Source organism: Acinonyx jubatus, chromosome C1, assembly GCF_027475565.1.
Source record: "Acinonyx jubatus isolate Ajub_Pintada_27869175 chromosome C1, VMU_Ajub_asm_v1.0, whole genome shotgun sequence".
Classification (NCBI taxonomy): domain Eukaryota; kingdom Metazoa; phylum Chordata; class Mammalia; order Carnivora; family Felidae; genus Acinonyx; species Acinonyx jubatus.
The window spans coordinates 123,644,146-123,657,529 of record NC_069381.1 but is presented as its reverse complement, the minus strand read 5'-3'; the positions used below and the strand labels follow the sequence as shown (position 1 = coordinate 123,657,529).

General features: G+C 47.7%; 1 protein-coding gene across 7 annotated transcripts in view; it reads right to left on the bottom strand.

Moving 5' to 3' along the window:
* Window positions 1–13,038, bottom strand: part of MGAT5 (alpha-1,6-mannosylglycoprotein 6-beta-N-acetylglucosaminyltransferase) — a 338,022-nt gene extending 324,984 nt beyond the window's left edge. For 5 of the 7 annotated variants that reach the window (XM_053214932.1, XM_053214931.1, XM_053214929.1 and 2 more), the window contains exon 1: window positions 12,730–12,913. The gene's annotated coding sequence lies outside the window, so the exon portion shown is untranslated. Of the gene's footprint in view, window positions 1–12,729; window positions 12,914–13,017 lie in introns of those variants that run through there. The other 2 variants (XM_053214934.1, XM_053214936.1) reach the window with 2 other exon arrangements.
* Window positions 13,039–13,384: the final 346 nt, after the last annotated feature.

Here is a 13,384-nt window from a genome sequence, read left to right as displayed (position 1 = left end):
TCTTTTAAAATAGGTTTCTAGGTTCTGGTAGTAAACAGGCTTTGTTGTCCATGACTGTCTCATAGTGGGACATGGGATACATTTTGGAGTGCAAGACTGTCCTATCCATCATAGATGGTTAGCATCCTGGGTCCCCACCAATAAATGCTAGTAGCACTCCTCAATCATTAACAACCAAAACTACCCCCCAGAAATTTCTAAAAAGCCCCCCATAAGACTCCCTGGAGCTAGCCCAAATCCACAATGCAATTTCCAGTTCTGGCCACTTCTGGGTGATGTCAAGCTGGGCCACTGAAGAGATACTGCCCAGGAAACTGGAATTTGTGTTACAAGGGAATGATTAGTCTTGCTGGGTGGCTTCCCCTGTAGCTAATGAATGCTATTACCAAGAGACCTGTCCTTGGGACAAAACAAAACAAAACAAAACAAAAAAAAAAACACAAAGCAGGGGGAGAATTAAGATGGACTGTGGCCTCCTGCTCCTGGAGCCCTAATGTGAATTCTCCACTTTTATTGAAGCAAGCTCCATCAAGTTTCTGTTGCCAGAAGGGTCTTACTAATAACAACTGTCCAACCACCCACCTGAACTAAGGGAGGCAGCTAGGATCAAAAATACTCAGGAGAGGGGCGCCTGGGTGGCTCAGTCTGTTAAGCATCTGACTTCGGCTCAGGACGTGATCTCACGGTTTGTGAGTGTGAGCCCCGTGTCCAGCTCTGTGCTGACAGCTTGGAGCCTGGAGCCTGGAGCCGGCTTTGGATTCTGTGTCTCCTGTGCTCTCCCATGTGTTCTCTGTCTCTTCCAAAAATAAATATTAAAAATTAAAAAAAAAATTCTCAGGAGAATCTATTCTAATGTCAAAGAAGCTACCTCATTTGGGGGACATTTCTCAGATTTTACGTAAACTCTCCATGCTATAGTTGAAGCTCATTTGTTTTGATTTCTTTTTTACTGCCAATAAATAAGTGAGCCAGTGACCAACCATTCTTCACCTGGCATTTCAGATTCTAGAAAGATATATCCAGATCATTCTGAAACCCTTCCTGCCTCAGCTCCTTCTCATCAATCACGTTAGCCCTACAACATAAATAACACTTTTGTCCTTCCTTGACAGAGTTGGAAAATTTAAGTGTGAGAAAAATTTGGCCTTTAAGGGCCCAATGGGGGGGTCTGAATGAAAAAACACTTTTTTTCCCAAAGTGTTTCCAACCCCAAAAGTCCATGATTTAATGTGTTTAAATTGTATTATGCTCAGGAATAATAGCACCCTAATTGAGAAATGTGGCAATAAGGACCAGTTGCCAGAAAGGTGTGGTGAAAGAGGCCAGGATCACTGTTTCTCTACCTCTTTCACTAATGGACTCCATTATATTACAAAAAAAAGCACTGCTGCAATCTAATGAATAAATAACTAGCACTTGAATGGAATTTGTGTCCATTTTAATTCCAGCTAGTTTCCACAAGAAAGCCTCATTTACATTTGAAAAGGGGGTAGGGGGTGGATAATATTTCTTAAAATGAAACATTTTATTTATTTATTTATTTATTTAAAATTTCTAATGTTTATTTATTTTTGAGAGAGAGAGAGGGAGAGAGAGAGAGAGAGAGAGAGAGACAGAGCTCGAGCAGGGGAGGGGAGAGAGAGAGGGGGAAACAGCATCCGAAGCAGGCTCCGGGCTCTGAGCCATCAGCACAGAGCTCGACGCGGGGCTCGAACTCACAGACCGCGAGTTCATGACCCGAGCAGAAGTCAGACGCGCTCAACCGACTGAGCCACCCAGGCGCCCCATAAATGAAACATTTTAGAAATGGTTAAAAAGTTTCCTATATAACCCAGTCAGGTATAATGTTAAATCACAAAAACTTAATTGTTGAATCTAAGTTAATAGAAAAGAAAGTCTGAGTATGACCCAGGAAAAGAAGTAGTTTTCACATGTGCCAGATTTGTTTAGTGTAACCTGCAGAAGAGTATCAGGAGAGCTAAAGGTCACCTGAACAGTGTCTTCTAAATGGAGGTTTGCAACTAACTGATGGGTTATGAAATCAATTCAGTGCAAGGGTCAGAAAACATTTTCTTCAAGAGCCAGGTAGTAAATACTTTAGGCTGTGCAGGCCAGATGATCTCTGTCACAATTACTCAACTCTGCCATTGGAGCTTGAAAGCAGCAACAAAAAATACATGAACAAATAGGAGTAGCTGTGTTCTAATAAAACTTTATTTACAAAATAAGCAGCAGGCCATAGTGCTGTCTCCTGACCAGCACTTTTTAAGTGAATGGAATGGAATGGAATGGAATGGAATGGAATGGAATGGAATGGAATGGAATAGATCTTTTTTAAGTTTATTTATTTATTTTGAGAGAGAGACAGACAGTGCAGGAGGGGCAGAGAATGAGGGAGAGAGAGAGAATCCCAAGCAGTCTCTGTGCTGTCAGTTCACAGCCTGATAACAGGACTCAAACCCACAAACTGTGATATCATAATCTAAGCCAAAATCAAGACACCAGGCCCCCCTGGAATAGAAAACATCTGAGGACATCAGTGGCAGGGGAGTAGCTACTGTTTCTTGAAACTCTTCCTACTGTTACATACATGTATATGTGAGTTAAGAGTTAATATGTGTTTATTACTGTAGGTTGGGGTCAAACCCACTGTACTAGAAATAACAAATACTTTGAAGAGGAAAAGCAAGTCTGTTTTGGACTTAAACTGATAAGAATTTAAAGGACATTCAGGTGAGAAAGAAAGAAAGAAAGAAAGAAAGAAAGAAAGAAAGAAAGAAAGAAAGAAAGGAGGGAGGGAGGGAAGGAAGGAAGGAAGGAAGGAAGGAAGGAAGGAAGGAAGGAAGGAAGGAAGGAAGGAAGGGAGGGAAAGGAAGGAAGGAAGGAAGGGAAAGGAAGGAAGGAAGGAAGAGAAAGAAAGAAAAAGAAAAAAGAAAAGAAAAAAAAGAAAAAGGGTAGATACAATGGGCAAGTTCTCCAGCCTAAACTATAACCTTAAAAGAATATTTTAAAATGTATTAAATGTGTTACAAGAATATTAATTAGGGGTGCCTGGGTGGCTCAGTCGGTTAAGCGTCACACTTCAGCTCAGGTCATGATCTCGCAGTCCGTGAGTTCAAGCCTCACATCGGGCTCTTGGGCCGGGCAGCTCAAATCCTGGAACCTGCTTCAAATTCTGTGTCTCCCTCTTTCTCTGCCCCTCCCCCCCAAATAAACATTAAAAAATAAAAATATTAATTAGTTATGAGTAGTCCAAAATGATATTCAAACAGACATTAAAAATACTTCTTATACTATTCAAACATCTGAGATGAGGGGTGTATCAGTTAGCAGTTGCTGTGTAACAAAGCTCCCTAGAACTCAGTGGCTTGAAACAACAATCATTGAATATTTCTACAGCTCTACTGGTCAGCTGAATGGTTCTGGTGATCTACGACAGATTCACCTGACCTTGCCAAAGCATGTTCAGGAGACTCTAAGCACCCAACAGTTCAGCTGGAGGCTGGCTGGTCTAGGATGGCCTCAGCTGACACAGTTTGGCTCATCCTGTGTGTCTCTCAGAACTCTCCATTAGGCTAGCCTAGGCATGTTTGCCAGGTGGTGGCAGGGATCTAAGAGAGCAAGTCCAGCTGTGTAAAAGGCAATCAGAAACATGCAGGCTCTTTTAAACTCTCTTCACAGGATATTTGCTAACATCCCACTAGCCAAAGCATCACATGGCCAATCCCAGTGGTGGGGGAGGGAAGAAATGGGGACTATAGAGTTATAAGGCAAAAAGTGTAGAGACAGGGAGGCCATTAACTGGGGCCATCAGTGCAATTAATCTACCACAGGCAATATTTATTGTCTGTTATCATGTTGGCAGAAGCAGAGAAATTTGACATTATTTTACATTTCCCTTACCATTTCTCATTTTGTTTTTCCATTATCACTTCTGAGGCAGAAAGACAGAGTGAAAAGAACACAGACTTCACAATCAATGAGATCCACTTTTGCATTCTGGCTTCATGACCCTGGGCAAGTTTCCTTAGTACCTCAGTTTCCTCACAGAAGTAGGACTGGTGATAATTACACAAGGCTGGACACATAAATGTGCATAGCTCAATGTCCAACCAAAGCAGGACTCAAATCCTAAATACAGTGTTTTGCAAATAGCTGACTTTAATATATTCAAAAAGATGAGGGGAACTTGCCTAAATTTCCTATGACAGTAAAGTTCCTCAACAGAAAGAAGGAGATCTACATAAACAGTAAAACAAACAAACAAACAAAAAACAATTCTTTACAAAGAGTTTAGAGCACTGTGGGAGGCAGAAAAACGGCCCCAGAGATGTTCACATCCTAATCCCTGGAACCTGTGAACACACTACTTTACAGGACACACAGGATTACCTTAAGGACCTTGAGATGAGATTATCCTGGATTATCCAGGAGGGCCCAATCTAATCACATAGATCCTTAATATCAGAGAACCTTTCCCAGCTATCATCAGAGAGCCAGGTTGATGGCAGAGGGACAAGGACTCAGCTCAGCATCACTGGTTCTGACCGCGGAGGAAGGGGGCACAAGCCTACGAATGTGGGTGGCCTCTAGAAGCTGAAAGAGGCAAGGAAGTGGATTCTTCCCTAGACTTTCCAGGAGAAGTGGACACTTGGTCTTAGCCAAAGGGGCCTGTGTTGTCTCTCTGACCTACTGAAATATAAAACAATAAATTTGTGTGGCTTTAAGCCACTAAATTTGTGGTTATATATAGAAAGATTGCATAATCTTATAATCTTCATACTAAAGGCTGAAGATGAGGAAACAGAAAAGTCTCTCTCAAAGTCACTGGAGTGGGAGGAAGAAACCGGAACTCGGAGAACACTAACCAGGCACGGCATCAAAAATGGAAAGCTGTATCTGATTCTGTTTTAGGGGCAATTAGAGAAAAGGCACTATGATAGAATAAGCAACTCATTATCATGGAAAACACTTTACTGCAGTCTATAGGAGAGTGTAATAAAATCATTAGCCATACAATCTCCAAAGACATCCTAGCTACATCTGATAAGCCTGTGCTAGGAGAAAAACAGTATTAACAAAATCCTTCCACACAAACTTTCTGGAGACTTCTTTTAACTGAGGGCTACTCCAGATCTGCAGCTCCAATCTGACCACTCCTACTTCTTGTTGTAGATAACAGAACAATGAGGCAAAGAGTGCTAACAGCGTAGACATGAATACACACACAATTTCACACAGTAGTACCAGTTTGTTGGGTTTCATGAGCCCAAGAATTGTGCTCTCACGATGGAAAAAATGTCCACAAGAAGTCCTCTGATTGATTTAAACAACAGAACTGTAAACAAGCACAACCAAAGAGGCCCTCAAAACTAGGAAAACACCTAGAATATTAAGGACAAATTAAGGAAAGAAGAGTTTGATAAGCATGCTGAGCCCAGCCAAGAAGGCATACTAGAAGAATCCCACGTATGTAGGAGAAGCTAAGAGATGCCTCGTATGACACACGAAGAACCAGAATCACAGAACGTTGAACTGACCTGCATGGAGACAGCCGGCTAACTGCAGACAGGCCCGCCTGTCACGGTAGAAGTTTACCCAGGATGCCAGGATGCCCAGCTGATTATGTGAGCGGCCAGGGTCACAGGCCTTGTGGGAGGGTGCCTTCTAGAGCTCTGTACTCCTTTCTGAGAAGTCCTTGGGGCTAGATGCATTGGTTTTTTTAGCCAACCTAGGAAACAACTTTCCCTTTCTGAAGCTTATTGGACCTCAGAAAAGCAAATAAGAAACAAAAAAAGGAATGGTGAAACTATAGAAGAAAATGGTAACATTCACCTAAGAGAATTACATCTGTATGTCCTAAATGATGGCTAGTGAAAGATCACCCACATAATGTCCCCTTGGGAGGCCCTTCCCCTCCAAATCCCCACTTAGTTCTGCCTCTAACCCCAGTGGCTCTGAAAAATTACAGGAGAGGGGGTGAGAGAAATCCCACAGAAATAGGAAAGAAATATCAAGAAATGCACCGAAGGAACACAGAAAGATCCTACTTAGCATGAGGCAGAGGTGGAGCTCTCCTAAAAAAACATGCATAAGAGAAAGAGTCGGTCATGTAGAAAACTCACTGGCAGGAGCACTAGTAAATTAAAAAAATCGGAAGTGAAAATAACAGATGGTTAAAAAAAAAAAAGGACCTACAAGGAGATTGATATCAAACTGCCTGTTCTTTTAATGTAGTTGTTTGGTGGGGAAGCTGTAATGAACGTATGTACACAGAATTTGGCCCAGCTTGCGGCAGGGTAAATCCTTAGCCTCGTTCCCCAGGGCACTGTGCCACATAACCACAGAACTCCGTGAGCCTGGTCATCTTCTGCTCTTTGAATCTCAAGTTCCCAAAGGAAAAAACAGCTTCACTAGGGGAAACAGGTTATTTCTAGGCAGAGTAGTAAGGACCAAGGCTTTTTATTTCTAAATATACAAAAATAAACATCCCAGAAGAATAGTGATAATAGAGGGTTGGTTCCTCTTAGGTAAGCATTTCAACTGTCTACTACAGGGAGTCTACCAGCAAAAGCAAAAACAACTTGAGTTTTCCTCAATCTTTTTTTATTCAGTAAGGGAATTTTCTTTCTTCATGCCACACCTCCTTTGCCATATGTATGGGATTATACAACGTTAGGACTGAACAGAACTTTGGAGCTCATTCAATCCCCTCTTACTTTTCCACAGAAGAACTGAGGCCCAAAGTGGTCACAAGGGCTGACTTAATGTGTTCTTCATTTGCATACTGCCTCCTAACTGAACTTAACTCTTCTGTGTGGCCCTGACCAGGCCTAGACTTTAAACTCCTTGAGCACCTAGGGACTACTTATTAACCAGAAACACTCAGAATCTGGAACAGGCAGGAGCCCCGGGATGCCCAATGCAATGCTAGTCATACGCAAGGAATAAAATGAAAGGAAATGGTGCTTGCTGTTGCATCCAACTGGAAGATTCCACCAAGTATGGTAATTCCAGTGGTCAGAGGAATATTCTTCAGGGCCTCAGCAATCCTTCCAGGAATCCACAGACACTGTGGGATTGTCCTCATGGGCCCTTTATTAGAAGCCCTGAGGCCTCTGCCAGGTCACCCCTTGCCTACCCCATGCTCCTATAGAATGGAAATCAATGCTGAGTGGGGCCAGAAGCCCTGAGACACACATAGACAGAGAGACAGAAACAGACAGACAGACAGACACACACACACACACACACACACACACACACACACACACACACAGAAAAGGAGAGAGAGAGAATTTAAGAGTGAAATGTAAAATCGATTCCAGACTGTATTCTTAAAATGTCAACCTTAACATTCAGAAGGGAACACCTCACTTAAAGGTATAATATAAGTTGCTCAGATTCTCCCACATGGGGATGGTAAAAAGATGTGGACATACCACCTGCTCCCCACCAGATTCCAAGGTGAAGTCGGATGTGTGCCTACAGGGGGTTCTAGGAGTGGGAGAGACAGATGTCAAATGACAAACTATCACATTTGCTTCCTGAATCATTTCTGAAGACAAAGCAGGTACACATCTGTTATCAGTTGTTATCAATTGCTCCTATAGACCAAGGGTCAGAAGTGAAACCCAGCTTTGTCACTACTGCCCACTGGCTGATAAGCCCTTCTCCCTCTGCACCTCTATGCCCTCAGCTAGAAAGAGAAGGAATCAGGAGGGATCTCCCTGAGCTGCTTTTCAACCCCTGAGTGTCTAAGCTTCCTCTTGGCTTTGGTTGGAAAGGAAGGGCTGGCTGGAACAGGGTGAGCTTGCTAGCCTTAACTAAGCATAGTGCAGCTAATATGGACTCCGGACCTAGACCACCTGGGTTCGAATCCTGGCCCAGCCACTTGCCAGCTGTACGTGACCTGGGCCAGGTTTCACGACCTTGCAAAGGTCTCAGTCTCCCAATATATAAAATGAGAATAACAATAGTATCCACCTTACTGTCCTAGCAAAGAGTAAAGGAAATACAAAAGAAACATTTGCAACCATGTCAATTACAGAAGGTAATTTTTTTTCATCCCATCTCTATTTTCTTGCTCACCTCTTCTTGACACTTCTCCACTAAGACACATAATATCTGTGATGATCACCAACACAACACACTTCCATGGGTGGACTGAGACATGAAAGACTATTATACTTCCAAAACTATTATAGTGGAAGACTGTTCTGTGTAGGATACTTATGAAAAGCATCTCACCAGCATGACAGGACTTAGAAGCCGTCTGTGCTCAGAACTACAACACTAAGGACTGCAGCTTAGACAGGAGTGGGTAGGTGGCACACGTTCCCTCCAGGGCCAGCCACAAAAATCACAGAGGGATGCAAAAGTGACGCTGTTATTCTGTTCTAGGGGTAAAAAGTGAATCAAATGCAAACACCAGTATTTAACTCCTGCAAGTAATAAAGTACTTAGATACACCTCACTCCTAAATTCATGCCATAGCCAACAGGGTTGAGAAATACTCCTTAGCCATCGTATATAACCTCCCCAGCTGGGGCCAAGGTCCAGCAGGCCTTAACACAAGCATCGCAGGGTGGGGGCGGTTTACAGGGAAAACCCCACCAAACCCAGCCATGAAAGCTGATCCCCATGGCCTGTCCAGATTTTTCAGACCTGACAAACGGCCTCAACAGAAAGGCTCCTGTTCTCTTTGCAGAAAGTTATGTGTTCAGACAAGACAGCTCCGGGATTTTGAAGAAATAAAGTGATTCTTCCAGCCCCTCTCCTGCACACATACAGCTTTCCAGATGCGACAAAGTCAGGGAAACATGAATTTAAGCAATGAAAGAATAAATAACACAGCCCAAGTGGGCAAACACAGCTCAAGTCCCCATGCTTCCAGCCAACAGAGAACATGGTTAAAAGCACTAAGGCTCCTGGGACCCAACTTGGCGACCTTCCAAGAGCTATTAGTTTGCATTAACACACTGAAAGAGAAGGTCAGATAAATTAAAAGTGAGAAGGTAATTTTGAAGAAGGACGTCTTTATACTCAGCACCGGCACAGGGCATGGCTCATGGCAGCTGCCATATAAACACTCAATGAACACACCTGCAGCTGGCAGAGGTCACGCCATGCTCAGATTTTTGATGTTGACACAAGATGCAAGATACCACAGAGACAAGATTTAGATTAGAAACTCTAAGGGGCACCGGGGGGCTCAGTCAGTTAAGTGTCCGACTTTGGCTCAGGTCATGATCTCACGGCTCGTGAGTTCAAGCCCCATGTTGGGCTCTGTGCTGACTATTCAGAGCCTGGAGTCTGCTTTGGATTCTGTGTCTCCCTCTCTCTCTGCCCTACCCCCACTAGTTCTCTCCCTCTCTCTCTTTCTCTCTCCAAAAAAAAAAAAAAAAAAGCATTTAAAAAAATCTTTAAAGAAAGAAACTTTAACAAGGGTCGGGAGATCTTTACTCAATTTCAAACAAATTAGAAAGTACAATTATCTTCTGGTTATTAGGAGTGACTCTATACTTCAAAGCACTTGAGAACTTTCAAGGCAGCCTAGTAAAACTTGCATTGACAAGTACCAGATTTATTTGTGACCCAAACCTCTCAACTGTCACCCACAATGGCATCCTCCCCCAATATAAAATTATTCCCTTTCTTTTTTAAAAAGTACCTGGATTCTGGAACACATACATCTTCCTTCAGCCAAAACTATCAATTAACTGATCACCTGACACAAGGACCCTTTCTCAAACTTTGACACTCATCACAATAAACCCTCTGAGACAAAGCTCCTGGCAGTATATGCTTTCCTGATATTTACTACAATAATATCAACAAAGAAAGCCACCCCCCACCACCACCCCTCCTTTCTGGGCCCAGAAGGCCGAAAGACACAAGGAGGACGGAATAAAATGAGTACCCACTACTTTTTACATCTCTTGGCAAGGAGCAGGGCAACTACCCACCTGGATGATCACAAGTGTGAGAGAGGACGTGAACCTCCCAACCCAAGTCTTATGATGACCGCTCTATGCAGTTTTCTGGACATCTCTGCTGCACATACCGGTCACTGTCTGTCCCCTGCCAAAATCAATCTGAGGGTGACTCTGCAATGACTTAGATCCCAAGCCACATGGAGCATTTGGAAAGGTGGTGTTAAGTGAGGGACATCTACAATGGACCCTGAGGAGCCACACTTCTAAGGGAGGAACCAAAGGCCTCCCCTTGGGCTAGAATCACAGGGGGACTAGCATTTCAATGCTTTTGGAGGCCAGCTGGGCAGAAGGCTGGCTTAGTTATTTTTAAACTAAGAAACTGAATGGGAAGGGAGAAAATTTGAATTCCTGTGCTCTCCTGAAATGAGGTCCCTTCCAGCTCCAAGATGCTACTGAAGAACATTGCATAGGCACATACTTCTTTATGAGAATGTACATATACATACATACGTGTGAGTGTATATGTCTGCTCTACTCACACATGGAACACAAAGTGCTTGAAATGTGCACTGCTGGGATCACAAAGCCCGTGGGCTGCTTTGCAGCACAGCTGGAGCACCCAGATGCCACTGACAGATATGGGCAGAATCTGAGCCCCCAGTCTCCCGCCATCGCAGTCCGCCTTAACACCAGCCGGCAACTGCTCCTGTAGGTGCAAACCCCCAAAGCCCCAACCCAGGCCTGCAGACTCCTTTCTCCTAGTGATTCTGGTCACAAGTGTCCCAAACCCAGGCAAGCTGGAACAAAGGTGGAGACCAAAGGAAAAGCCAGCACCCAGCTCTGCCAGAGTGTGGGTGTCAGGCAGAGGCACTCGCTTCTCCTCTTGTCGCAGCACCTAGAAGGGCAGAAGGGTCACCCTCTTCACCCTCCTCTATCATGGCCTTTTTCAGAACCTCTCCACTTCACTCCGACTACGTTGAGTTGGTAACTGGAGAAAACTAAAAAGGCCTCTAGAAAATGGAGCGTCACTCTAATCCTGACAAAGTTAAGGTTGCTTACCTCAGCCCTGAACAAGAACAAGAACAAGAAGAATTTGTAGGAAAGCAGGAAGTGGGGGGGGAGGGGTGGTGAAAACTCATTTATTAAGTCAGATCTGTGATGGGCTTGCCCATCGCGAAAAACTGTTTTTTGATTTCTTGAATCAAAACAAGGCAGGTCTGATCCTGCATCAAGGATCAGGATAAGCGTGATGCAGTAGCTAACATGGTGGTGGGTGGGGAGGGGGTGCTCGAGGAGTAAAACCCAGCCAAGTTGCTCAGGTCCTGATAATGAACACAGGCAGGGGCACCAGCCCCCCACTTGCCTCTCTTTACAATGAGATCCTGCTGCTCATGCTCGAATCTGAATTGTGTTTCCAGGTGCACCGGGCCATCCCACCGAGCCCGGTACAAACCTTAGCCTTCCCCTCCCCAACTTCACAGCTCCATAAATGCCCAACCTTCCCTAAACGGGCGGCCACAGCCAGGTGCAAACAAACTGTGCCCTCCCCTGCGCCGGGCTTGGCAGTCAGAACCAGGAGCACCGGGCTCTAGACCCCGACCCCGGCATCTGAGAATCTCAAGCATCGCCTGGTTCCCGCAGAGCACCCCGCTGGCGCTCGCAACGCGGCTGGACAATGCAAGCGCCACCTCTTCCCTCTTGCGCGCGGTAGCTACGAAACCACGGCTTTGTGTGTGACAGCAAGTGTGTGCGCGAACGTCCCCGGCTCACACACCCCCTTCCACCCAGTCTGCTCCCTGCGCGAGGTCCGCGCGCTCAGCGAGTGCATAGAGAGCGGGTCCGACCGCACCGCCAGGCCTCTGGCCTCCCAGCCTCGGACCTGGCCTCGGGAGAGAGGGATGACATTCACACCCCCGTTCCCAGCCGCGGGGGCGGTCGGCGCGAGTAGCGTCGGGAGCTGAGCAAAGGCTAGGCAGGGGCCAGGGGCACCAAAGGGCTACAGGCGGGCGCCGCGCCCCCCACCCACGCGCTCCGTCTCCCCCAACTTAGCTCGCAGCCGACCCGGAGGGGGCCGGGGCGGCTCGCGACTCGGCAGGAAGTTCCCAGGGCCGCACTGAGCATGCTCTCGGGGAGTGTGTGCGCGGGTGTGGGCTCTGCGCTCCCCGCAGCCTCTTCGGCCAGGCAGCCTGGCGGAGCGCGCGAGTGGGATCGCGGGGCCGGCGGACGGCCCCTAGGGGTGGGGGTTTCCTCGGGCTTCCTTGGTCCCCCAGCCCGGAGGAGCTCCGGCCGCCGCATCCCTTCTCTTCTGGGCCTGGGGCCAACCTCCCTTCTTCCTCTCCCCTGGCCGGTGGCGGAGCCCGCCCTGTGCGCCCGGGTCCCGGGGACCCCAGCTCGGCCCACACCCGCAGCGCGACCCCACCAGCCTCCTCCGAGGTCCGAGCGCCCATCTGCCATCCCCGGCAGCTCGCCTCCGGTCCGCGCTACCAAAGCCTCCTCTGGTCAGTCCTTTTCCCAAAGGGCCCTGGGGGGCCTCCTGTCTCCCCTGGGGAGGGCTGCCCCGGGCAGGTGGGCGCCTCAAGGCGCGTCCCCCGCTGCACTCCCCGGTCCCGCAGAGCGGCTGCAGCCAGGGCACCCACGCAGGAGGCGAGCGGAAGCCCCTGGCCGCGCCGCCCTCGGTGCAGGCTCTCGCCGCCCGCGCTCAGCTCCCCGCGCCCTCCGTGGTCCCCTCTGCGTGCATCTCTCCGCGGGGATGGCAAGCCCGACGCGATCTCCCCGACCCAGTAGCTCTCACCTCCTTGTTGAGCAGCAGCAGTAGCAGCAGGGAGCTCCCGCCAGCCGCTGTCCCCGCGGGGCCCACGACACGGCGGGGCACGGGGTCGCGGCGCCCCGAGCCTGCGGCGCGGCTACCTGGGTTGGATCGCGCCCGGGGCCGCCGCGGCTGCCGCCGGAGCCGCAGGGCCGCCGCCGAGCGGGCCGCGGCAGGGACGGTCTACAAACTCCCAGCCCTGGCGGGGCCGCGCGCGGCGCGTCCACACACGGCCCGGACGCGGCAGAAACACTCCTCGGGGGCTTAGCCTACCAGGGCGAGGGTCTGTCCGCAGTTTCTTCCAACACCCCCCTGCCTAACCTCTCCAACTTCTCCCCGCTTCTGGGCTCTCGGCTCCTGAAGGCAAGGATTCTGGTCAGAGACGTTGGGCAAACTCCCCGCCCTCCCAGGCAGAGCGCTCAGCCAATTCGGAACGCCCCAGCTTTTCAGGGGCCGTCTGCAAACTCTCAACTCTGTGGGAGAGGACTTCTAGCAACCTTTCAATTCCGCAGCCCAAAGGGAGAATGGAGCGAGGGAGACAGGTTAATCGTGGCCATAAATAATATTCTAGCAAGGTAAGGGTTAGTGTGCAAATGTTCATATGACGAAGCATCCTCCCGAGTGGTGCAGTCCAGGGGCT